Source organism: Mirounga leonina, unplaced genomic scaffold (assembly GCF_011800145.1).
Source record: "Mirounga leonina isolate KUSES-001 unplaced genomic scaffold, KU_Mleo_1.0 Mir_154, whole genome shotgun sequence".
NCBI lineage: Eukaryota > Metazoa > Chordata > Mammalia > Carnivora > Phocidae > Mirounga > Mirounga leonina.
The window spans coordinates 42637794-42663378 of record NW_023270389.1 but is presented as its reverse complement, the minus strand read 5'-3'; the positions used below and the strand labels follow the sequence as shown (position 1 = coordinate 42663378).

Sequence of the window (25585 nt, the reverse complement as noted above, 5' to 3'; positions counted from 1 at the left end):
TCAATTGCTACCTGAGAGTGATTTTTGGAGTGTGCGCTCCGTCCAACCTTGAGGCAATGCAGGGGTTTGGGGATGGGCTCTAGCTCCACAGGTCGGGAGGGCCTAGGCAGCCCAAAGTGGCTGAAGTGGTGCTTACTGCATATGCATGGACAGTGAGGTCAGGTTAGTCAGGGACCTGGAATGGGGCAAGTATCAGGAGAGGTCATGTCACTGGTGCAGGCTCCTGGGGTACAAGGTATGGACCTAATTGTAAGGCCTACCTACCAATTATGCAATATTCCCCCGAAAGGCAGAGCTGAAGGTTTTTCAACTGCTCTGCCAAGAAGAGGCAGGGTGTGCAGGACAGAGTATCCCACTGTGAGGAGACACGTGGGAGTCCTTGTTCCTTGTTCAGGCCAGGACCCCCTCAGGCAGCAAACCCACAAGGTGACAGACTGTTGTACATTTGCAGCTTCTGCCTCAGAGCTTTTTCCGGTAGGTGGGCTCCCTCTACCCCCAGAGGATCTGCAGGTGGTTGGGGCCTGGTCAGAGTTCCATAAACTTGGAGGGCTGGGTCTGCAGAAGCTGGCTTCTGGGTACATACATGTGCAGTCCACACAGGCAGCATAACCAGGGACTATTACAGGAAAAATTTTGGCAGAAGCTGCTCATGAGAGCAGGCTGTTGGGTTTACAAGGCATCTACTTGATACCAAGCCATAACCTAAACAAGCATGCTTATTTCCCCTGAAGGCAGATCAGCAGGAAGCTGTACCGCCTTGCCAGGGTGGTTCCAGGCAGAGTGGCTAGGGTAGCCGCCTATAAGAGACACTTGGGAGCCTTGATTGCTGGAAAAGCCCAGGACCTCATCGGCCAGCCAGTCCAAGTGTGGTCTGACTCTTAGCTGCCACCTTGGGAAAGGGAAAGGATCCCTCCCCACAGGAGGCTGTGCAAGTAGTTAGGTACTGGTTTGAACTGGAGGGCCCTGGCAGCCCATGGCCAGATGATGGGGTGCATACAGTGCGTACGTGGGCCATGTGGGTCAGTATAGCCAGGGAACAGGGCAAGTGTCCAGAGAGGCTGTGTCCTTGGTGAGGGCTTTTGTGGGTCAAAAATATCTGCCTAATTTCAAGCCCTTATCTTTACAAATACACACATTTCCCCTGAAGTCAGGGCTGGAGGAAATTGGATGCCTTTCTAGGGAGGGCTGGGCAGGTGGGCAAGGGTATCTTTCAGTACGAGACACCTGGGAGACTTGGTTGCTGAAGGAGTCCAGAACCCCATCAGGCAGCCAGTCAAATGGGAACTGAGAGTTTCAAGATTAAAGTTGATGCCTCAGAAGGATTTTGGGAGTGGCCTCCTTCTACCCTGGAAGCTATGTCTATAGTTGCAAACTGGCTCAAACTACACAGGTCTGGAGGGCCCAAGATGCCTAAGTCTGGCTGTCCCGGTGTGGGCTGCACAGGCCTAGGAAACCAGGGACCCGGAACTGGGCAGTGTCTGGAGAATCCAGGTCTCAAGAGTAGTCTCTAGGGGGTTCATGGCATCTGCCTTATTCCAAACCCTAACCAATAAAGATGCACCTGTGGAGGCCAAGGATAGGCTACCCCAACATGTGCCACTTTGGTATATTATTTTGAGTTAACATTACTTAAGAAACAGCCAGTGCAAAAGGTCACCCAGATCCCCCTTTGTCTCCAGAAGGCAGGAAATAAATCTCACATGTGAAAGGTACCCTCCCTGAACCAAGATCTAAGAGACATCCTTATCACCAGTGGTAGGAAATTCAGAATTGAGAAGGCTGCATAAACAAATCTTGTTACTTTTACTAATTTACAACCTCAGCCCAAATTCTTTTTAGAATTCCTTGCTAACTGAAGGTCCCAAACATAAGTGTTCTTTGTTCTGTCAACTTCTCACAGATTTATTGTTTCTTTGTCTAAAAAGTATAAAAGCTGCCTGCCTTGGTCATTTCTTTGGGTCTCAATTTTATCATGTGCAGTTAATTAAGCTTTGTTTTCTTCTCCCACGAATCTGCCTCCTGTCACTTTAATTCTTAGACAAGGTAGAGGAACTTTGAGGGTGGAGGAAAATTTTTCCTCAACAGTTGGCATAGTCAGCTGGACAGTGTTTGCTCTGAGGCTGCTGCTGCTGAGAAATCCTGGAACTTCTGAGAAATGGCTGGCAGAGGTAGGAATCCTTACATGTCAGCCCTTGGCTCTCTGCCTGCAGGGTCTAATGGAGTGAAAGGGGGAAGAGTCCATTTTCTCTCACTTTCTAAATCTAGATTAGGAAGATAAATCATTTGTGGAACTAGTTTCTTGGGCTTAGTGACTCTGGCAAATTTGGTAGAGTGCTCTTGGTGTGACTGATCCATTTTCAGAGATGGTCACTATTTTGTCTTTCATGTCATTTGTCATAAAAAGGAATTACCACAGGGAAAAGAACACAAGTCTAAGCTCTTTTAAGCCTGCTGTCCAAGCCAGCCTCACAGAGTGGTGAGTTCATAGTTCCCAGAAGACTGGTGTCTGTTTAGACAAACTTAGCTGTGGGTCCTCTCTGTAAAAACAAGATGTTTTCCCTTTCATCTTGTTCTATGTCCTAAGAGCTTGGCTTTGTACCAGTGAGAATATCCTCTCTGGTCTCTATCCTCTCTGATGTACTTACTGGGGTGCACCAGGTGGCCAGTGGACTAGAGTGCAGTTCTGGAACACAAGGCTACCAGCAGCACTCTCTGTCCAGCCATGCCAGCTCTCAGTGGAGTTTGTCAGAAAAGGTCCCCAGCCCATAAGGGACGTTTGTCTCTCAACCTTCATTGCTTGTTAATACTGGAAAGTCCCATTCTAGTAGTGCCTGCCTGGTGTAATGGATTAGCAGGTCTGTGACTGGAGCTGTCTCACATTTTTATGAGAGAACAGAGACACTGTCTTCACTACACCATCCCTACTGCTTGTGCAATGAACACCTTTTGCTTTCTTAGAGTATTTCTGGGAGTAAACTTTTGGATCACGGGGGCTACATCATGGACCCCCCTCTCTAAGCATGCCTCTTGCATCCGTGGTCTAAGCCTGGAAAATTGACTTTGGATCTTTCCATTAAAAGGTGTGTTAGTTTGAGTAGTCATGGAGGTTAATAAGCTCCTACTTCTTTTTTTTTTTTTTAATTTTTTATTGTTATGTTAATCACCATACATTACATCATTAGTTTTTGATGTAGTGTTCCATGATTCATTGTTTGTGCATAACACCCAGTGCTCCATGCAGAACTCTTTAATACCCATCACCAGGCTAACCCATTCTCCCACCCCCCTCCCCTCTAGAACCCTCAGTTTGTTTCTCAGAGTCCATCGTCTCTCATGGTTCGTCTACCCCTCCGATTTCCCCCCCTTCATTCTTCCCCTCCTGCTATCTTCTTCTTTTTTTTTTTTTTCTTAACATATAATGTATTATTTGTTTCAGAGGTACAGATCTGTGATTCAAAAGTCTTGCAAAATTCACAGCGCTCACCACAGCACATACCCTCCCCAGTGACCATCACCCAGCCATCCCATCCCTCCCACCCCAACCCCCACTCCAGCAACCCTCAGTTTGTTTCCTGAGATTAAGAATTCCTCATATCAGTGAGGTCATATGATACATGTCTTTCTCTGATTGACTTATTTCGCTCAGCATAACACCCTCCAGTTCCATCCACGTCGTTGCAAATGGCAAGATCTCATTCCTTTTGATGGCTGCATAATATTCCATCATATATATATACCACATCTTCTTTATCCATTCATCTGTCGATGGACATCTTGGCTCTTCCCACAGTTTGGCTATTGTGGACATTGCTGCTATAAACATCGGGGTGCACATACCCCTTCGGATCCCTACATTTGTATCTTTGGGGTAAATACCCAGTAGTGCAATTGCTGGATAATATGGTAGCTCTATCTTCAACTTTTTGAGGAACCTCCATACTGTTTTCCAGAGTGGTTGCACCAGCTTGCATTCCCACCAACAGTGTAGGAGGGTTCCCCTTTCTCCGCATCCCCGCCAACATAATAAGCTCCTACTTCTTAATGGCCAGATGATGATCCTTTAAATTTGTTATATTTGAAAGAAGAGAAATTTCTTGGTAGAAAGCTCTCAATTATCTTATTAGTATAACAGCTAGCCTTAGGGACTCCCTTGATAAGATGAAAGAACAGAAATTAGACTTAAGACCAAATTTAATGTCCACATCCAATTTAAATCCCCCTTCTCACAATTTGGCCCCATCTATGTGTTTTAACTTCCTTTTCCCTATATGACTTACAGAGAGCACTCTGGCTAATCTCTAGGTTCAAAGTACACAGATTACTCATGTAAGTGCTGAAAGCTAGGAAATGAATTTCACACAAGCTCCTGAGACTGGTAGGAAGGCTGGATTTGCTCCTACTTTCCAGGGCTCTATAATCAGGCTCTGCCAGTTTTAGGCATTCCTATGTGACGTCCTTTGCAGATACATCCTAGATGTCCCCCAGCCACCACCACCAAAAGGAAATTCTTATCCCCTGAACAGCAGCAGGTCTTTTCAATCTTTAAGCTCTTTACCTCCATTTTCATAAGATCTTCCCAAATTTAGGGAGAAATTATATCAGTGGCCATTCACAACACCCCCTCACAGAGAAAACAGGTGACCAAAATATCTTCTAGGTCTGCCTAAAAATGATCAGCAGAAGGGCTGATGTTCAGGGACTGATAGAAGCCAATGCTGAATTGTGTACTCAGAAACAAGACTTGTTAAAATGCAGACAAAATGAAAGCAGGTGGAGCACAGAGGACTCCAGCTAAGGTCTGGTTATTGATAGATTAATTAGTTGGAATTTTCTGTTGACCCATTCAAGCGATGGGTCAGAGGAGTTGGCATGGCATTTCCTGAGAGGCTATGCCTTCCTAGAGGGGTCTTTTCTAAAATCCTTGTAAAGAGGTATAAATCCATTTCTATTTCCCTTGGGTGCAGGGGAACAGATGGTATTTAGGTAAGAAAAAGAATGTGGGAACAAGAGTCACACAGTTGACAAAGGTGGAGGTATTTAGTTGAGCTACAGGGTTACGACTGGGAAAGGTTGAAACAAGTTATGAGAACACCTGGTCATAATAATCTAACCTGATAGGTAACATCCATAGGCTTATATTCAGCTGTGGCATTTGGGACTACAGAGAAATTAGTTACAAGACCAAGGGTTCTCTGACATTGTGAATAAATTGGAGTTTCTGGTGACAGATCTAACACTCAGAGAGGTTTTCTCTTTTTGCAACAGACTGAGAAATGTAGAGAAGAGTATTACCTCTCAAAGTGAAAGGGGGGAAAAACAAGGTAAGAAGAAAAAGATTGAAAAGATTGCTCTACTAAAGCATGATTATTTTTAATAGAGAGCATCTGGGCTTTTTACAAAATTAAAGTATATTTCCTTTCATCCAAGTATATCTTACCTAGTTGTTGACAGCTTAAGAGAAAAGATTTCCTTAAATCTGGAAAAACAAAAGATTAAAAACCAATAATACTTTGGACAACAAGTCAGAAAACTCCATGTACATGGCAGTTGAATGAAGTCCAGCTGCAGGTGTTCAAAAAATCCAGAGGGACAAGATCTGAGGTCTCTAGGGACAAAAATAGTTTTTCTTAAATGCACTAAGGTGGGTGAAAGAATGCGGAAACAGAAAATGGGAGTTTGTCAGGGAGATGGGAGGAACCAGTTGGCTGTCTTGGGTTTCTCACAGCCCCAACTATTTGTTTAATTTATAGCCCTTGTTTACCCATCTTAATTTCACTGATTCAGGAAGAGATTGTTGCTATGTTACAAGGATATTAGGATGGCAAAGTTTGGCAAGGGGTGCCTGGGTGGAGTAGTTGGTTAAGCATTGACTCTTGGTTTTGGTTCAGGTTGTGACATCAGGATCATGAGATCGAGCCTGCATTAGGCTCCACACTCAGCATGGAGTCTGCTTGAGATTCTCTCTCCCTCTCCTTCTGCCCCTCCTGCTCAGCTCATGCTCTCTCTCCTTCTCTCTAAAATAAATAAATAAATATTAAAAAAAAAAAAAGAATGACAAAGTTTGGCCATAAGGGCCATTTTTTTTGCAGAAGTGGAATGGACATTATCCACACGTACCACAATTTTTATGGATTCTGTTGCCTTTGCATAAAAGGCAGCTGGGGCATTTTCCTGATTCTCAAGCTTTGTCTTTTCAATGTGAGCCTCAATTTTGATGACAGCAATTGCAGAAGGCAAAAGAATTTCACATAATTTTTTTAACACTTATATACCTATCTATACAAATACAACATAGAGAAAGCTTAGTATTCTTATTTGGCAATGATTCCCATGTAATTTAACATATCAAATAAGCCTAATAAGCTTAACTATCCTTCCGAATGTTCCAGAGAATCTTCTGGAAAAAAAAATCCCAAAGTTTCTTCCAGGTCAAAAAACTTCATTTAGAATTTGATTTAGTAAAGTTTGTCAAAAGCATCCAAAAGGATTTTAAAGGTCTTGGTCACATAGGATCATATGTCACTGTGAAACAGTATTAGTTATCTATCTACTTAATCAAAGTGACAGTAAGAGATTTTAAAGGCAAATACAAAAGATTACTTGGTTGTTGTTAGCAAAACTTAGCTCTTTTAATATTGAGAAGATACAGTTTTCTTCAGTATACGAAGACCTGATAAACACAGGAAATTATTTTGGTCTTTTTTATAAAGGGACAACTTCCTATGTCTATTTTAGTTTGTCCTTTTTTTCTTTCCCATTCAGTAATAATCAGCTTTACTTTAGGACAAAATTACTTTTTTTTCCATCAACAAAAATGTATCTCCATTTTTCAGTATTCTTATATTTTCATGGCAATATATGTACTTGCATAAGTTCAAAAAGAATCTGTTCTACTCGTAACAGGTCACAATTAGAAACATTGGTTATATTACCAAGGCTTTGACTGAAATATCATCTTTGGGAGAAACACACATAGACTCAGATATGACCAGACAGCTTTAAGGAACCACAGTTGACTTTATGGAGCCAATAAAGCCCTTTGGAAAAACAGACTGATGCCTTGCTTACAGGGTTCCCAGCAGCTTTACCAGATAAGTAAAAATCACTTCCTGGCAGGTGTGAGAACCTGAGGATATTTTGGAGACCTTGAGACGAGAGGAAGGAACCCAAATGTATAGGTATTGCAGGGAAAGTCTGATGGCAAATATTTAGCTTCTTAGCCTCGAAAGACTGTTAAAAGTTCAATCTGGAGATTTCTTATGAAAAGTTTTAGCAAAGCAGATTTAAAAGAGCCTATATGATCAATTACTGTTCTTGCTGCATTTATGTAAATAATCAGTCCAAGTTTATTAAGACTAAACTTATATTTACAAATAAATTAGTCTTAATTTGAGCAACTTTGAAATGAGGGTGACTTCAGAGAGAAAAATTTTCTCAGTAACACACTTTCATGGATATTAGATTCTCACTCTATTAATTGACTTTGAGGTTTGTTTTCTACCGGTAAACTGGACCAGATCTTGAATTCTAGTTTCCTTTAGTATCTGGCTACAACTTTCCAAATAGAAATTTCCAATTTTCTCACACGTTTTTGACTTCAAATCATTGAGAACTAAAATTGCCCTCCCCCACCCTAACCCCTGCAAATTGAGTATGAATGCCTTGCTGTAAACTTCAGGGAAATCCCCACAATAGCTCATGTATAGACAATCTTCATGCCTGTTATGCTGGGCCACTCAATAAGATCACTAGAGACAAACTGCCAACCAGGAAATTCTCTCAGATCGCTCCTGCCTGCCTTCATACTCTCTGAAGATGCTTTGAACCTTACATTTATGCAGGTGATTATAAATAGCCCCAAGTTCCACACTCCTAGAGGGCCCCAGCTCCCCAAGACCAGCAAATTGGGTGTATATTGCACTTGCTTGAGTCATGCAGGTCAAGCTAAGCAGAGACCCAAGTTCCACATGCCTAGAGGGCCCCAGCTACCCAAGGACAGCAAATTGGGTGTATATTGCACTTGCTTGAGATATGCAGGTCAAGCCAAGCAGAGACCTGGAATGGGGCAAGTGTTGGGAGAGTCTGGGTTATAGGAATGCGGTCTTGGAGGGCCATGAAGTTCTTGTTTACGACAGTCATGGAGGCTCAATGGATATACCAGTGGGAGGCCACTGATTTGTTATGGATGTTGATAGGGACACTTAAATATCCCAGTATGCATTGATCTCCCATTTACCAGCTATCTAAATGTTCATATGCCCATGGGAAATGCTGTCTACTGCAGACAAAAATGAAACCAGGTGCAGTGTAAGGGCCCTAGGTAAGGTCGGGTTGATTGATCCTTTCCAGCCATGAGTCAGAGGAGTTGGAGTGCTATTCTGTGAGAGGCTACTCCTTCCCAGAGGAGTCTTTTCTAAAGTTCTTGCAAGTAGGTGTAAACCTCTTGGTATTTCCCTTGGGTGCAGGGGAACAGAGATGGTACTTGGGTAAGGAAAAGAGCAGGGGGAGCAAGGTTGTACAATTGACAAATAGGGAGGTGTTTCGTTGAGCTAGTATGGTTATGACTGGGGAAAGTTTGAAACAAACTATGGGAACACCTGGTTGTAACAACTTCACCTGACAGGTAATATCCATAGGCTTGCAGGTATAACTGGCAGTGGAATTTGGGACTAAAGGGAAGTTAGTTTTACAGGAAAGACCAAGGGGTCTCCAACATTATGAACAGATCAGAGTTTCTGGCAACAGATCTAATACTCAGAGAGGTTTCCCCCTTTTTGCGATAGACTGAGAAATATAGATAAGAGCATTGTCTTTTCAAATGAAAGAGGGGGCAAAAAGCAGCAGCAGTGAGAAAAGGGTAGACAGGCCTGTTCTGATCATCATGGGAAAGCTCTCTCCTTCAGCTGTCTGCTTCAGTTTCTGGAGATCTTTGCTTTTGAGGTCACCAGTTGGTGTGCAGGTCTAGTCAGGGTTTGGTGCTTTCTTTAGATGTGACACATGAATCCAAGAGTCTATTCTTTGGAGTTTGGTGGCACAAGAGTTGGTATAATAGTACCTGATTAAGGTCTTTCCAATGGGATTGAAGAGACTCTTTCCGGAGATGTTTTTTCCAATAGATAAAGTCATTAATTTATAAAGGTGATGTTTGAGGTTTCTGTCTTCCAGAGTGTGCTGTGGAATGATTGCTCTACAAAAGCATGATTATTTTAATAGGAGCAATTAGACCTTTATAATATTGAGGTATATCTCCTTTTATCAACTGTGGGTCAAAGCAGGGGTTAGGGGTATCGGGTTCCTGTTTCAAAGAGGACAGATTCTTACTGAGAATTATGTAACTTATGTAAATGCATACATTGTCATAAATAATAAGAATACTTAATAAGAGTTTAATATTTAGTAATTAATATTTAGTATTAAATATTTAATATGAGTTTAATAAGAGTTTCAGAATTCTGGAGGGATCAGGTAGGGAGAAAAAATTAAATGCTTTAATTTTCATTTAAAGATATACCTTACCAAATTGCTGTGAATTATAGATAGCTTATAGAAGAAATAAAACAGAAGTCCTTTAAATCTGGAAAACGACACATTAAACAATTTGTTTTCCATTAGAGTTTTAGAAATTCTTACCCAGTTCAGTGTTAATATCTTGAACTTATTAAAACCTGTCAAATCTATCTCATAAATCTCCTTGAGGATGAAGTACTTAAGACAACTGTAAATGACAAAAGATTTAAAGATAGCAATGGTTAGAGATCTCATGAGAGTTTATTATGATGTAATTGGCAAGGGAATTTGGTTATTTCTGTGACATACTTCGAGATAATAACATAGAAAAACATCAGATTTTTAGGAGTTTCACACAAATTATAGAACACTTATTTTAACATGTATCTATACAAATATAATCAAAGAAAGTTTAACATCACTTTTTTGACACTACTTGTCATGTAATTTAACATATCAAATAAGCCTAATTAGTATAGTGTAACATTTCCCTTTTTATAAGGAGAGGGAACAAACCTTTTGAGAAGTTCTAAGGATCTTGTGGAAATACTCATAGTTACTTTTAGACTTTATGTATAATTTAATTTTGGGAAGTTGGTCAAAAACATCAAAAGGTGTTGGATGATTGACCAAATAAGATTACAGATCATTATGAAGCAGTATTTAATTACCTATTTGACCAAAGTGACAATAAAGGATTTCAAAGGCAAATACAGAGGGTCACAAAGTTGTAAGAAAAACAGCTTTTTTAATATCCAGAAGACTTGGTTTTCTTGAGTACTCAAAGTCCTGATGAAGACACAATATAGAATCTTTGTTTTCTATGCAGATTACATTAAGGGTAAAGAAAAGCCTTATTGAGAAGAGACCTATAAGAAAACTTGGCTCTTTTATGCACCAGTGTATTTTTTTTTTTTTTTTTTAGATTTTATTTATTTATTTGAGAGAGAGAGACACGGTGAGAGATGGAACACAAGCAGGGGGAGTGGGAGAGGGAGAAGCAGACTTCCCACTGAGCAGGGAGCCCGATGCGGGGCTTGATCCCAGGACCTTGGGATTATGACCTGAGCCGAAGGCAGATGCTTAACGACTGAGCCACGCAGGCGCCCATGCACCAGTGTATTTTTGATATTAAAACTCTTTTTTTTTTTTAAAGATTTTTGAAATTTCTTTATTTGACAGAGAGATAGCACAAGTAGGCAGAGTGGCAGGCAGAGGGAAAGGGAGAAGCAATGATGCGAGGCTCGATCCCAGGACCCTGGGATCATGACCTGAGCCGAAGGCAGCTGCTTAAGCGACTGAGCCACCCAGGAGCCCCTAAAACTCTTTTTTTAACTTAAATAAATCCATTCTAATTTTAGGTTGGCTACATACAGAATTCCTTCCTCAATATTTCTTTTCCATAAACCTTCTACACACCTTTATATATCTATTTAAAATTAAAAATTCTGGAGCAATCATTTTACTTTAGAACAAAATTATTTTTTTTCTTTTAACTTCACTACCACCACCACCACCAAAAGCAACAACAAACCTCATGTCCTTCATACCTTTCCTTATCTAAAACACACATTCTACTTTAAACCTATTTTTCATAGACAATCATTTTTCTTTCACTTTTATCATTTCTAGTAGTTTTATTAAAAAAACATTTTTTGGTGACAGTTTTAACTTTATCAGTTCAAATGTCATTTTCTCAATTTCAAAAACTTACAGAGCTTATCTAGAAAAGAAATGATACAAGGCAGTTGTTACAGAGTAATTACGGATTTACTCTTAGAGGATAGCATAATTGCTTGCATTACATTAAAAAATGTAAACTGCTCTTACATAATATATTTATAATAAACCATATGCTTTTTGGAAATTATGGTATGAGATTCACTCGTGTTTATAGGCTCATCCTCACTTTGCTTTGTTGGACCAGGAATGATAGAACAGGCAAGGGCAACAGGATCCCCACATTACTGTTGAAGAGGGTTGCTTGACATTGAGTCGCCGAATCAAGATTTGGAAAAATAGGGCAACTTTTAAACTGATGGCAGAGCTATAAATATCTGGGAAGCCTTCACCAGAGTTCCAAGCCTTGCCAGTAGTGATAAGAAATGGGGGAAAAGTCTTTTAAATAGATTGCTGCCTGGGTGCAAATCTGAAAAGACATGGCAGCAAAGTGTGAGCCTATCGAAGAGTGAGACAGTTTGCCACTGTGTCTGTACAGGGCAGAAAGGGGGTTTGTTTCTGCATTCCCCATGTCAGCTGGTGACGCAGCCCCTTTCGTTGCTCAACCGTGATATAAGAGCAGTGGCCTTCAAACATGCTGGATCGTTCCACAGCAAGAATATAGTGTATATTATGGCCCATCATATACCTCCATATGTAAAACTATGTAAGTAACTGGGAGCCTTGATTGCTAGAGAAGCCCGGGACCACATCAGGCAACCCATCTAAGTGGGGACTGACTATTGGCTGTTTAAAGCTGCAACCTCACGAAAATTTTCTGGAGGAGGGCTCTCTTCACCCTGAGGCCACTCAAGCGCTTGGAGTCAGCTGGAGCTCCATGGGCCTGGAATGCCCGCTGGAACCCAAGGCTGGCTGACAGGGGCACTGCACAGATGCCTGCCATGCAGGTCAGGGGAGACAGGGACCTAAAACAAGATGCGTATGCCTCCAGTTAAACCTCCTACCAGTCCAACAAGGAGCTGCAAGGGGTTCTTAATTTTTTTTTAGTGAATCTGTTCTTGGCCTAGGTTGTAAATTGGGCATAAGCAAAGATACATAAAACTGAGCACAATTTGGGGATCTGTATTTGGCTTGAAAACCCTACATATTAAATTTCAAGGCACAGCCTATTATTGTAGGTTCCAATAAGACCATGACAAGTTTTACTAATAGAGGTTCCCATATTCTAGGGTTAGAAATATGTGGTATAAAATAGAAGCCTCATGTATTCCATGAAGGACAGTGATGTGTGTTATATGCTGTTTCCTATATAAATTTTACTATACACCTTATAAGGTGTCCCTGTTCATTTAAAGTCTGGATGTGATATCCATGGATCTATTGTTCATAGGTGATTATGGATTAAACTGTGTTAACTGGGACTGTAGCAAATTTCAATTTTTTGGCTTATTTATACTTAAAGATATAATTGCCCATTCTGCAATTTAAGCAGCTGCTCTCTTACAAAATGCTAGCACACAGAGTAAGTCAGGAGTTCAATCTGCGTTATGTATCCAATGCTGAACTCAACAGTAAGGGAAAAGTAGAAAAGTCAGTACCTGGTTGTCTTGATATATACACTGGGTCATAATAACAAAGGCCAGTTAGTAATTCAGGTGAATCTTCATCCTCCAAGTCAATGTCTAGTAGAGAGTGTTGTTCAGGATCCTTATTGATTCTTGTGGAGATTTCCACTGCTTTATCAGCTTGCCTAAGTATTTGGTTTCTCCATTGATTGAAGGATTCCCAGAGAGTAGATGGTAAAGTAGATAGTAAAGGATGAGATGGAGAGAGGTTGGGCTTGGTGATGGGGATGATGTTGGTGCTGCTGGTGAGTTCTCAGCTGCAATAAGGTGACCAGGATGGTGATCTGTAAAGAAAGTAGAGGATGTCACAGACAATGGAGTTTCTGGACCAGAAGGTCATATTCCACTTTGGAACTGTGGCACAACTACTCTTGCTGGAGCTGTCAGAAGGGTATCCATAGCTGCAGTGAGTACGGGAACCAACAGTAAGCAATAGGCAGAATAGTATCGCCAGCAGGCGGCATACTGCACTGATCAGCTTAGTTAAAGATGCATAATGGATTCATGCCTACAAAACAAAGGTAGGTATCCTATAATTTTCCATTCTTCCTTGTTGTTCTTGCCACTCAAGGACATCTATAGTGATTATGGCCATTATTGTCAATATTCCTCCAAGTACAATCATCCTGCTCATGCTAGGCTAAATATTAGGCATCTAGTGTTGATAAAATAAAAGATGGTGTTCTTTCATCCTGAAATTGTTATAGAGGTATCACATTATTTTCCTTAATTTCATGTGATATTCTTTTTCCTTTGGTCACCCAGTAGGTTTTACTTGTGGCCAGTGCTATTCCCCCCCCCCATACTATATATATTAGTATGTTTTTAATTAATGCTTTTCCTTTTAATTTAGATTCTGTGGAATTCTTAGCTAATTCTTAGCTCTGTGGATAACTGCAATATTCATTCAGTAGTTTTCCCATCCTTTCTACAACTATGGTTTAGAGATCTTGCCACCCCCAGATTGTTGTAGTCCAAGCTTTCATATCTGGATTGTTAGCAAGCACTCTATAAGCTTTTGCTTGAGTAAGCCATTCTACCTTTCAATTGATCCAGAGGCAATTGGATTGTAGGGTAAGTTGAAGTTCCAACTTCCCTAGCTCATTCTTATATTCACTTTCCCGTGAAGTGGGTGCTATAATCTGATTTTATAATGGTTGGAATACCATAGAAAGCATCAACATTTCTATCCTGATGGTGGATTTTTAAAAATAATTTTCCTGCAAGGATAGGATGCTCCTGTTTGTGATCATATGTCTACAATGGTGTATGCATATAGTTTATTCTTTGATATAGGCAAATGTCCTGTATAATCAGTTTGTATAATTTTGAAGGGTCTGTCCACTTTAGCCTCATCTGGAGTATTCATTAATGACCCCCAAGCTTTAAACTTTCAGCAATTCTCATATTTCTTAACTTGAAATGGGAGGTATGTAGTAGGTATATACATATTTCTTTTCTCTAACCATATTCTAATGCCAAGTGTGCCAGCATGACCTCTTTGGTAATGTGCCCATGCAAGGACACTACCATTTGGCATATTTGTGTATTTGGATTTTACATTCCAATGTCATTCCTGTTTATGGTTATGTTTTGAATTGGTTACCTCCTTAGCCATGAATCACTTTTGTTTTTCTGTTTTAAGATAAATTTTAGGATTCTTTGCTTTGTTAGTTCTCTGGGTGAGTTTGTCTACCTGGTTATTAAATTTGGCTACTTCAGAGTTTTCCTGATGTGTAGAGACATGTATGATGAATAGGGAGATGTCAGCCAGTGATATTTTCTGCCACATGTCCTTACCACATATGTTCTTATTTCCCATTTTCCAGTCATTTTCCTGCTGTGTTCTTGACCCAAGAGCTACTTTTAGCTCTATTAGCTACTGCCTATGGGTCTGATAAAACATATGTCTCATTCTAATTTTCCCTGAGTGTTCAATCATCAATTTTATAATTAGTTCAGTGTTTTGTGCTGATTTTCCAAAGCCTGATTCTGCCAGGATTAGACCATCGCAGTCCTTAAGGTTACAGCCTGCCAGAATAATTCAGATGACATCATGAGGCTGATCCATCTGTAAACCATGCATTGTTGAGTGCCAAGGACCAGGATGCCTCCCATCATCCAAGTGCTCATGCTTGGATAAGCTCACCCCTTGGAAATTCCAGCAACTCTACTATTGGCATTGTAGAGATTTCTTCAGTTCATGCAGGTGGTCAAAACTCCATTCATTAGTCCTGTTTGGAAATACACAATTCCCATGTTAAGATTTTATGGTCAGGAGCAGTTCCCCTCTGTTTGTCAGAGGTCTGCTTTACCCACTCCAGAATCGGCTATTGGAGTTTCAGTATCATTTGTTTTTCTGTTAGTGGTGCTATGATTTGTACGGTCTCATAGGGTTCAATTGGTTGGTATCTGGTCTTGGACTATGGGAACTTCTTAGTCCTAAATACAATCTGGTAAGATTTGAGGTCTTGCAATGTTTTAGTTCACAGACACCATGTTGCAAACCCTTGTGAATATAGACACTTTGGATTATAGTAGGAGTCCTCACTAGCTAATGCCAATGTGTTAAAAGTTTGAGAGCTTTTTGAAATAAGTTAAGGCTGTCTCTTGAGTCTCTGTCCATCTGAATTCCCTATCTTCCTTGTTATTTTACAAGTGTGTTTTGATATTATCCCCACTTAGTGGCACATGCTGTTTCCAATATCCAAACAGTCCTATCATTTTCTGAGCTGCTTTTGTGGTAAGAATTGGGGTGCAGTGTATCTTGTTTATGACTGGGTCTGTTATTTTTCTGCCTTCAGAGGACCAAATTGTACCTGTAAATTTTCCTGTAGTGTGGGGTCCTTGGACATTACTTGGGTCAGTTGTCCATCCTCTGAGTATAAGGAACTCTATTGTAACCCTAGTCCGTTGTTCTAAGTTACCATAAATAAGCATGTCATCAATACAAGAAATGCTGGTTTGTGTGTGTGTTGTGTTTTCCCGAAAGGCCTGGAATTCCCATGTTAGAAGGTTGTGGGCTATTACTGGGTTGTTCTTCTGTGAAAAGATCCACAACAGCCGTGTTTCATTTTCAAAAAGGAAGGAAAACTTAACTATTATTATTGTAGAAACCTAATGGAAAAAGAGGAAAGGAATCTGCACACAGATGAAGGTAACAGTAGGCAATAAATGAGAAGAAGGCAAAGTCACATCAAATCAGGTACTTATAACATCCAATCTCATCAGCTGGGAAAGCCCGGTAGAAACAGCCAGGCTGGAGTCCTGAGAGGCCTGGACAGAGTGTCCTCCCCTCAGGTGAGCCTTCCAACTGACCATCCCCATAGGGCCATATTCATAGGCCAAATAACAGGGTTTGAAGTTAAACATTTGTTTGCCTACGTGCAGTATGGTACGAGCTGCATTTCTATGTTATCATGTTATTATATTTTTAGGAGCCTCGGCTATGTGTGTCTGCCTCAGATTCCATTCCGGGGGGCCAGCCCAGCCTGGAGCAGGAGGGGATGTGAGGCAAAATTTATAACTTTTGGCACCCAGAACAGAAGGGCCAGTTCTGACCTGGAGGCCGGATAATATATTTTAAGTACCCAGGCTCCCAAGGTTATTCACATAGCATGAGTGTCACAAACATTTCTTAGCCTGCTTGCATACATATAAGTCCAGATGATCAGTTATGCAGGACAAATCATAGAAACATCCACCCATATGGAACAGTTGTTAAGGTATCCTGTTGCTAACCTAGTAAATATATTTGCCTTCCCATGTGAATGCAGTCATGGGTTGGCTCTCCTTAGCAACTGGAATAGCAAAGAACATGTCAGATAAGTCTATCCCCATGCAATCAGTTCCAGATCCAGTGGTGATATTGCTTATGATAGCACCTATATTTGGGAGTGCTCCCTTAGCTTGGGGAGATTATCTGTTTAAATTCCTAAACATCTGTAAATCTATATGACCTGTCTAGCTTTTTGATAGGCCAGATTAAGTTATTTATATGGTGAAATAGTAGGCACAAGAATTTGTTCCTTTACAAGTTCCTGAAAGTTTTCCTTATTATTTGTGTGTCCTATTATATCCATTCCAAGAATGTTTTCTAAATTGGGACTTATAAGGCATTTAGTTTTAAAGTCTGTCCTCATTGTTAGGAATCTATGTACCCATGTGTGTGGGGTTAATTTTCCTTCTCATCCTTCAATCGGTCCCTTTTTGTTGTCTAAATTTCCTAAATTAGTAGGATATCTTTGTATCATTGTTATTAGGACCCTGTATCTAACGACATAGTGGTATATGTAGTATTTTTATTTGCAAAAGAGGTTTCTATTGATATGGCCAGTGTAACATATGAGCAATTGTCTCTGGCTTGAGCCAAGAGGAGAGACTGCTGAATCCCTATGGGGAGCTCATAGAATTTGCTTTCTTTGGCTAGCAGTGGTTTGTCTATTAATGGGATTAGGTTTTATAAAGGGACAGTATTTACAGCAAATGGACTAGTGGGTATATGTGGGTTTATTTTCTGTAGGTCTATTTACTGTACAAGGTGATTGTTTCTCTGCCTCTCCTATGTAGTTTGTGGGGCATCTATTTGAGTTTCTACTTTTATAATTTGTTTTCAAGAGTGGTGGTCTAAATAGTGTAGGTGGCCAAAAAGGCCTTGTAGATTTGGGTCTAGATGGTCTATTTTGATTTGGTCTATTTTTATTAGGTGTAGGCCTGTTGTGTCTACATACATAAGTGTTAAAGCTATAGCCTTTATCTTTTGCTTTTAAAGTTTATTTTTTTTAGCAATCTCTACACCCAAAGTGGGGATCCAACTCCCAACCCCAAGATCGAGATACATATACTCTTCCAACTGAGGCAGCCAGGCGCCCCTCTAGCCTTTATCTTGACCTACTTCCTCAGCTGTTCTTATCAGTCAGCTTTCCTGTGTTTCTGGTGCCTGCAAATACCGTAAATAATGCTGTTCTGTGGTGGTGCAGCTTTTAGACTTTAATTTGTTCTGTTGCTTCCACATCTAGCAGTGTGGGTGTCTGTTCCTATCATAAATCAGTTAATAGTCTTACTTTCATCATATTAGTAGCTTCCCCTGCTGTTTTCCATGGAGATGTTGTAAGGAACGATATAGTTGGAATAGGCCATCTTAGTCTCCAGGTTGCTGCTACGAAAGATTTTGTAAATTACTATTTTCTCCAGATGCTCTAAGGGGTTGATTCAAAGTAGCATCACTAGTAATGGGTTTGAGGTGCACAATCTCTGCCCTGTGAGGACCAGGTTTTGTCCTCCTTTGGACCATAAATCTAATAGTCATTGACTTTTTGTGTCACTATCGATCAGTATATTGGAATTCCACTTTAGTTTTTGTTATTTATTCTCTGGTATAAGCTTTCTCTTTAGTGACTGGTTCTATATTATTTGTTGTAGTTTTATCTGTTTTCATAGGCCTAGCTTCTAGTTAAACAGGGTCAAAAGGGTTAAAATAATTGTTAGCTCTGGGTGTGGGTTGGTGCCCCAAGGAGCAAAAGGGTCTGGATTTCTCCCTCCCCTGGAGATAACTTTTTCCCCTTCCGCCTATAAGCATCTGTGTAACTTAATGCTCCTAATAAGAGTGCTATAATGTCTTCTTTAATATAGGATATAACTCATTGGACCAACATCTGGAGTCTCCTTAAGCTTTGTCCAGCCTGTTTTCAATAGATCTCTAGGAATCCTCTGAATATATAATCTATGTTACCCCTAAACTGCCTCTTGAGTAATTTTGGTGGGGTTAGTGACCAAGGCATATTTTCTATTTCCTCTTGCCCTTCACAACTGCGTTCAAAATAGAACACATATTATAGAAGTCTGCTGATGGGGAAGAAATAGGCAAGTCAGCTAGGGACCTGTTTCAGAAAAATTGTCAGGAGTAGCCGGGTCATGGGAGTGGGCTGCTGGGGGTACAGGGCATCTTCCCAATTCTAAGCCCTAACCTACACCAATGTGCATATTCTTCCTGAAGACAGAGCTGAAAGAACTTAGAACTTAGACTGCCTTGCACAGTTTGCCTATGCAAACTGGCCTGAGTATCCTCCCATAAGGGGTACCTGGGTGCCTTGATTGCTGGGGAACCCCAGAACTCATCGGAAGACAAATGAAAATATAGACCATCACCAGTTTAAAGCTGAGACCTCAGGAATATTTGGGGGGTTGGTCTCTCACTGCCGCAGAGGTGATATAGGGAAGATTGGGGACCAGCCAGAGCTCCACAGACCCGGAGGGCCCTTGTGGCCAGGGTTGATAGGTATGTACTACTCCTGCATATGCCAGGCAGGGCACTGTAGCCAGGGACCTGGAACATGGAAAGTATCCAGAGTCCAGGTGTCAAGAGCAGGCTCTTGAGTGTCCATGGCATCTGCCTATATCCAAGAAACAGCTTACACTAATGCATATATTCCCTCTGAGGGCAAAGCTGGAGGAATCTGGACTGTCTTGCCGGGTGGGGCCAGCTAGAGTGCCTTGCATTTAGAAGTACCTGGGAGACTTGATTGTTGGTTTGTGGGGAGGAAGAATTTTCTTCTACCCTTCAAGCTGGTCTAAGAATTAAATTGACATGAGATAGATTAACACAAGAAAAAAAAAGTTATTTTGTACACACAGATGACCAATAATGAAACTGAGACCCGCCCCCCTACCCCCCACCCCCAATGACCAAAGCATGCAGCTTTTAAAGGTTTAGGCAAAGAAACATAAATCTGTGAGGAATGAACAAAACAGAGAAAACTTAAGTTCATTAGCTTTAATTAGTACAAAATTATAAACAATTTGGGCTAAAGTAGTAAATTAGTAAAAGTAGCAAGACTTGCTTATTTATATAATCTTGGCTCTGAATACCTATTTCAGGTGATAAGGTCTTTCTATCTCCTGATGTAGGAAGGGTATCTTTCCTATTGGAGATTTATTTTCTGCTCTCTGGAGATAAAGAGAGTCAGAGTGTTCTTCCTACACTGGCTGTTTCTTAAATAACTTTAATTCAAAATAACAGGACAAAGTGGCATATTTTGGGGTAGCCTGTCCTGGGCCCCTAGAGTTCCCTAGAAACTTCCCTAGAGAGTTCACATACTAAAATCTGAGCTGGTCGATTGTTCTGTTTCATGGAACCAGTCTCTTAGTGTTGAGAATAGGTCAGTTCTATTAAACCCCTTTCAGGAGGTAGTGATGCATGTGTGTTCCCAAAGTTAGGCTTACAGTTCAGTCAGGTATTAAGAGGCATTTCTGTGGAAAGAAGAGAAAAACAATGGTTAAGAATTGGAGCAAATTATAAACCAGTTTCAGAGTTCCGAGAGTACCAAGTTGAGAAGAGTTTTAGATGTCAGAGTCAAAGTATCTTTAGATGAACTGAAAACAGGCAGAGGGAAGCTTAGAGATTTTCTTGGTTTTCAGTTTGAATGTCTCTGGTGATCCTTCGAGTGGCCACATAGCAACCTGCACAAAGATCATCCATACATGTGCTGTTGTGATGATTTCCCTGAAGTTTACATCAAGTCATTTATACTCAGTTTGGAAGGCTTCAGGAAAAACGGCAGATTTAGGTTTCAATGATTTCAAGTCAAAAGGATGGGAAATTGTAAATGTTAGTTTGGAGAACTGTAGCCAGAGTTTGGATGAAACCAGAACAGTTCAGGATCTAGTTGAGTTTACAGGTAGAAATAGAATCTAATATCCAAAAATAAATATTTTAGTTTTAAAGGAAGCATTTTTTTTCTCTCTACCATTACCCCATTCCTCTCAATGATAATCACAGTAAGTAATTTGTTCACAAATTAAGCATAGTTTCAAAAAACTTGATTATTTACGTAAATGCAGCAAGAGTAGCAATTGGTCATATAAGCTCTTTTAAATCTGCTTTGGTATAAGGAATCTCTAGACTGAGATTTTAATAGCCCCTTGAAGCTAAGAAGCCAAGCCAAATACTTGCCATCAGACTTTGCAATACCGATAGAGTTGAATTACTTTCTCTCTTTTCAAGGTCCCCTAATCTCCTGAGGTTTCTGCATCTGCCAGGAAGTGACCTTTACTCACCTGATAAGGCTGCTGAGATCCTTGTAAGCAAGATATTGGGCTGATATTTCCAAGGGGATTTATTGGTTCCATAATGTCATCTTTAGGTTCATAAAGCTGTCTGGTCATATCAGTCTCTGCATGTTTCTCTCAAATATGACATTCTAGTCAAGCCTTGGTAATATAACGAATGTTTCCAATTATGTCCTGTCACAAAGAGAACAGATTCTTATTGAACTCAGGCAAATATTTCTATGAAACTATAAGGATACTCACTGAGAGAGATTCCAAATCCTGGAGAGATCAAGTAGGGGAAAAAGACAGATGTTTCAATTCTGCTTCCAAAGGTACAATTTATCAAATTGCTGTGAGTCATATTAGCTTAAGAGGAAGGGCTTTCCTGTATCTTGAAAACAAAAGATGAAATAACAAGCACTATTTCAAACAAAAAGTGATAAAAATTATAATCATTCTCAGTTTATTCAGAACCATGTGGTTATTTTTTGTTGATCTTTTGTTAGTAGTTTTATGAAGCCTTCAGTTTCTCTGTTAGAGTTCTATAAATTCTTCCCAGTTCAATGGTATGGTCTTAACGTTATTAGAGACCTGTATTCTAGAGTACTTGTCAGAGTCTTTTCCCTGAATCTCCATAAATGAAGGACTGTTGCAAAAGCATCAGAGTAAATCTTTTGTCTGTAAATGCCAAAAGTCTTAAAAATTGCAGTGGTTAAGGATCTGATTAGAGTTCATTACAATGCAACCAACAAAGTAGTTTGGTTATTTCTGTGACACACAGAACTTCAAGATTAGAACTAGAATTGCAAGTGATAACATACCAGGACATATCAGACATTGCTTCCCATGTTATTTAACATAGAAATAAGACAAATTCTTTTATAAAGAGAACAAATCCTTCAAATGTTCTAGGAATCCTCTGGAATATTTTAAAGTTAGTTTGTGGTCAAGACTTCATTTTAAAATTTGATTTTGGGACGTTTGTCAAATATCAAAAGCTTTGCATATTTGATTAAATAGGATCACAGATCATTATGTAACCATACTTAGCTATCAAATTAACCAAAGTGCCTTAAAGACTTCACAGGCAAACACAGAAAGTTAAATAGCTGTAAAAAGCCTTAGCTCTTTTAATATTAAATAGAAAAAAAAAAAAAGCAACAAAGACCTGATAAAGACAACACACAGAATCTTTGTTTTTCTAGGTAGGTTGCATTAAAGGTAAAGAAAAACATTATTTAGGGCGCCTCGGTGGCTCAGTTGGTTAAGCGACTGCCTTCTTGGGTCATGATCCTGGAGTCCTGGGATTCAGTCCCGCATCGGGCTCCCTGCTCAGCAGGGAATCTGCTTCTCCCTTTGACCCTGTACCCTTTGTGCTCTCTCGCTCTCAAATAAATAAATAAACTCTTTAAAAAAAAAAAAAAAAAGAATACTATTTACAATTTTTTATTAAAAGCAGACCAATAATTTAAGTTTATCCTTTTAACAGAGAAAAACCAAATTTTAATTTTGTACCAGCTTACTTTTGATATTAACTCATTTTAAATAAATTTTAATCTTACCCAATTAAGCACACATTAAAGTCCCATTTTAAAAATTCCTGTTTCACAAGGCTTTTACAACTTTTGTTTTTCCTCTTTAAATAATAAGCCTCACTTTAGGATAAATTATTTTTTTTTTTAAAGATTTTATTTATTTGACAGAGAGAGAGATAGGGAGAGCAGGAACACAAGCAGGGGGAGTGGGAGAGGGAGAAGCAGGCTTCTCACCAAGCAGGGAGCCCGATGTGGGGCTTGATCCCAGGACCCTAGGACCATGACCTGAGCCGAAGGCAGGTGCTTAACGACTGAGCCACCCAGGCGCCCCTACATTTTTTTTTTTAACAAAAAATAAAAGGTATGAGGAATAGAAATAAACTCTACCCCCTATGTGGGGCTCAAACTTATGACCCCTAGATCAAGGGTCACATGCTTTACTGACTGAGCCAGCCAGGTGCTCCTACTCCTTATACCTTTTTTTTTTTTTAATACCAACAATACACATCCTACTTTTCTTGCATATGGAGATATTTCCTTTAATTTTAGTAGATTTAACCACATATATTAGAATTTTTAGCCCTTAGATTTCACTAGATAATAAAGTTTAGAGTCTAAGTGGTAAGAAATTATGAATTGTTGCACCAACATTCTTTAGATTGGTAAATTTATGAATACATTTCATAATTTCTAGAAACAAGCTTTTTCATAGTACAAAATTCAGTAAAGCACAAAAAATGTTTACTAACAGACCAAATTTATCTTTAGTTTTTCTGTAATAAGGAAGCCAAAAGTAGATAAACCCATGTTCAGTAATAAATGTTTCATTATTTAAAGATCTAGATATTCAATGTAATTAATTCATTACTTAACCTGAAACCTTAAAATTTTTCTGTTATCAAAACATTTTGGAAGCTATTTAGAAAGTTTACCTAAAACTTTTAAATTTATTTAAAATTTATTTTATGTTTTTTAAAGATTTTATTTATCTGACAGAGAGCACAAGTAGGCAGAGCAGCAGGCAGAGGGAGAGGGAGAAGCAGGCTCTCCGCTGAGCAGGGAGCCCGATGCAGGGCTCGATCCCGGGACCCTGAGATCATGACCTGAGTGGAAGGCAGGCGCTTAACCCCCTGAGCCACCCAGGGACCCCAATTTACTTGTTTTTAACAATTATGGTTAGATTACCCACAAACACTTCATGAGATACCAAAGTCAGCCATTCTTCTAAGCTATTCTGTTCTTCTTGAAAAATTTTGTAACCTAAATATGAACTTACTTGACTTTCAGTAAACCCAAAGTAAGAATTTTCATTTTAAAACTGATAAATTAATTCTCCAATTGAGTATTTTCCTAGATCATGTGAACCTGAAATTCGTTTGGACTGCTTCTATTTTGACAATTTTCATAATAGTAAATTTTTATAAGCATTTAATTTTTAAGCCAATTAAATAGAGCTCTTTACAAATGAACTCTGGAAATAACATTGAAAGGTAGAAAAACACCTTACTTATAATGCACATACATACACAATATAAAACTCACTAGTTTATAAACAGTTGCCATAAAGTTTACTTGCTCAGATGGCTGAAGTGTTTTTACTATTTGTGGAAAAGACTTTTTTTTTTTTTTTTTAAAGATTTTATTTATTTATTTGACAGAGAGATAGAAGAGCACAAGCAGAAGGAATGGCAGAGGGAGAAGGAGAAGCAGGCTCTGCACTGAGCAGGGAGCCCGATGCAGGACTCGATCCCAGGACCCCAGGATCATGACCTGAGCCGAAAGCAGACGCTTAACCATCTGAGCCACCCAGGCGCCCTGTGGAAAAGACTTTTAAGATTGGTATTTGTCCTTGGAATTAATCTTATGGAGGCTGTGTTAGAGTTCGTACACAAGGGCTATTTTAGCAGTTTTCATTTTAGAAAGTCCTCTTCCCTTTTTTCCCCCTTCAGTCTCAGGTGACTGGGGGCTGTGTTTACATTTCAAAGACATAAGGTTTATAACTTTAAAGGATGGAGAAAGAATGCCAGTTGTTGTTTTAAAGAGATTCAGTGTAATTATCTTTTTGAAGCACTGGGCGATTTTGTTCTAATATCCTGATCTTTTGTAATATCTGCAAGCATTTTGAGAGAAATAGACAAAGTTTGGGGTTAGTAAAGACCAGCATTTCTGGTGGTGTAAAGATTTGCAAGGCAAAGGCTGTTTTTAATTCCCTCCCAGGAACTGGATTACAGCCTGAATACTAAGTGACTGAGTCACCTTTTTAAATTAAACTAGCTATTTCATATCAGGGAGATTTTACCTAAAATGGGAATCAAGAGACTTAAGACTTTGTAAGGTCTCTATAAAGTATTTTAACAAAAGCCTTCTTTCTGAGTACACAATTCAAACTTGGTTTCTATTAATCCCTGAACACCAATCTTCCGCTGATCATTTGTAGGCAGACCTAGGAGATATTTTGGTCACCTGTTTGTGTGTGTGTGTGTGTGTGTGTGTGTGTGTGTGTGTGTGTAGGGGTGGTGTTGTGAATGGCCACTAATCTTTCTAATTCCTCTCTAAATTTGGGAAGGAGGAGGATGGAGTTTTGTAAAAGGGCTTTATGATTGGAAAGATCTGCTGTTGTCCAGGGGACATTCTTTTGTGTTGGGGGTCTACTTTCACAAATATTTTCTCCTGCTGATCTAAATTTAGAAAGAGAGAGAAGAGGGGCACCTGGGTGGCTCAGTCGTTAAGCGTCTGCCTTCAGCTCAGGTCATGATCCCAGGGTCCTGGGATCAAGCCCCACATCGGGCTCCCTACTCTGCAGGAAGCCTACTTCTCACTCTCCCACTCCCCCTGCTTGTGTTCCCTCTCTCGCTGTCTCTCTCTGTCAAATAAAATCTTTAAAAAAAAAAAAAAAAAAAAGAGAGAAGATAGACACTCACCAATCTCACTCCATTAGACCATGCAGGCTGAGATCAGGAGACTGATGTGATAATGATTTCTACCTTCTGCCAAGGATTCTTACCTGCTGGTGGCTGTTCATCAGATGTTCTAGGATTTCTTAGGGGCAACAGCCTCAAAGCAAATAGTATCCAGTGAGGGAAGTTTATCCTACTGACTATGCCAAATGTTGGGGAGGATAACTTTCATCCTACCCTTCAAGATTCTTCTAGGTGGCCTAAGAATTAAATTGATATGAGACATATTAAT

The 25585-nt window shown here is 39.8% G+C and overlaps 1 long non-coding RNA gene across 1 annotated transcript in view; it reads left to right on the top strand.

The window, feature by feature from the left end:
- LOC118014360 overlaps positions 1-24091 on the top strand; it is a 28691-nt gene extending 4600 nt beyond the window's left edge. Inside the window, exons 3-4 of the long non-coding RNA XR_004680269.1 lie at positions 20815-20890; positions 24055-24091. This is a non-coding gene — a long non-coding RNA (uncharacterized LOC118014360). The remainder of the gene's footprint in view (positions 1-20814; positions 20891-24054) is intronic.
- The last annotated feature ends 1494 nt before the right edge of the window (positions 24092-25585 follow it).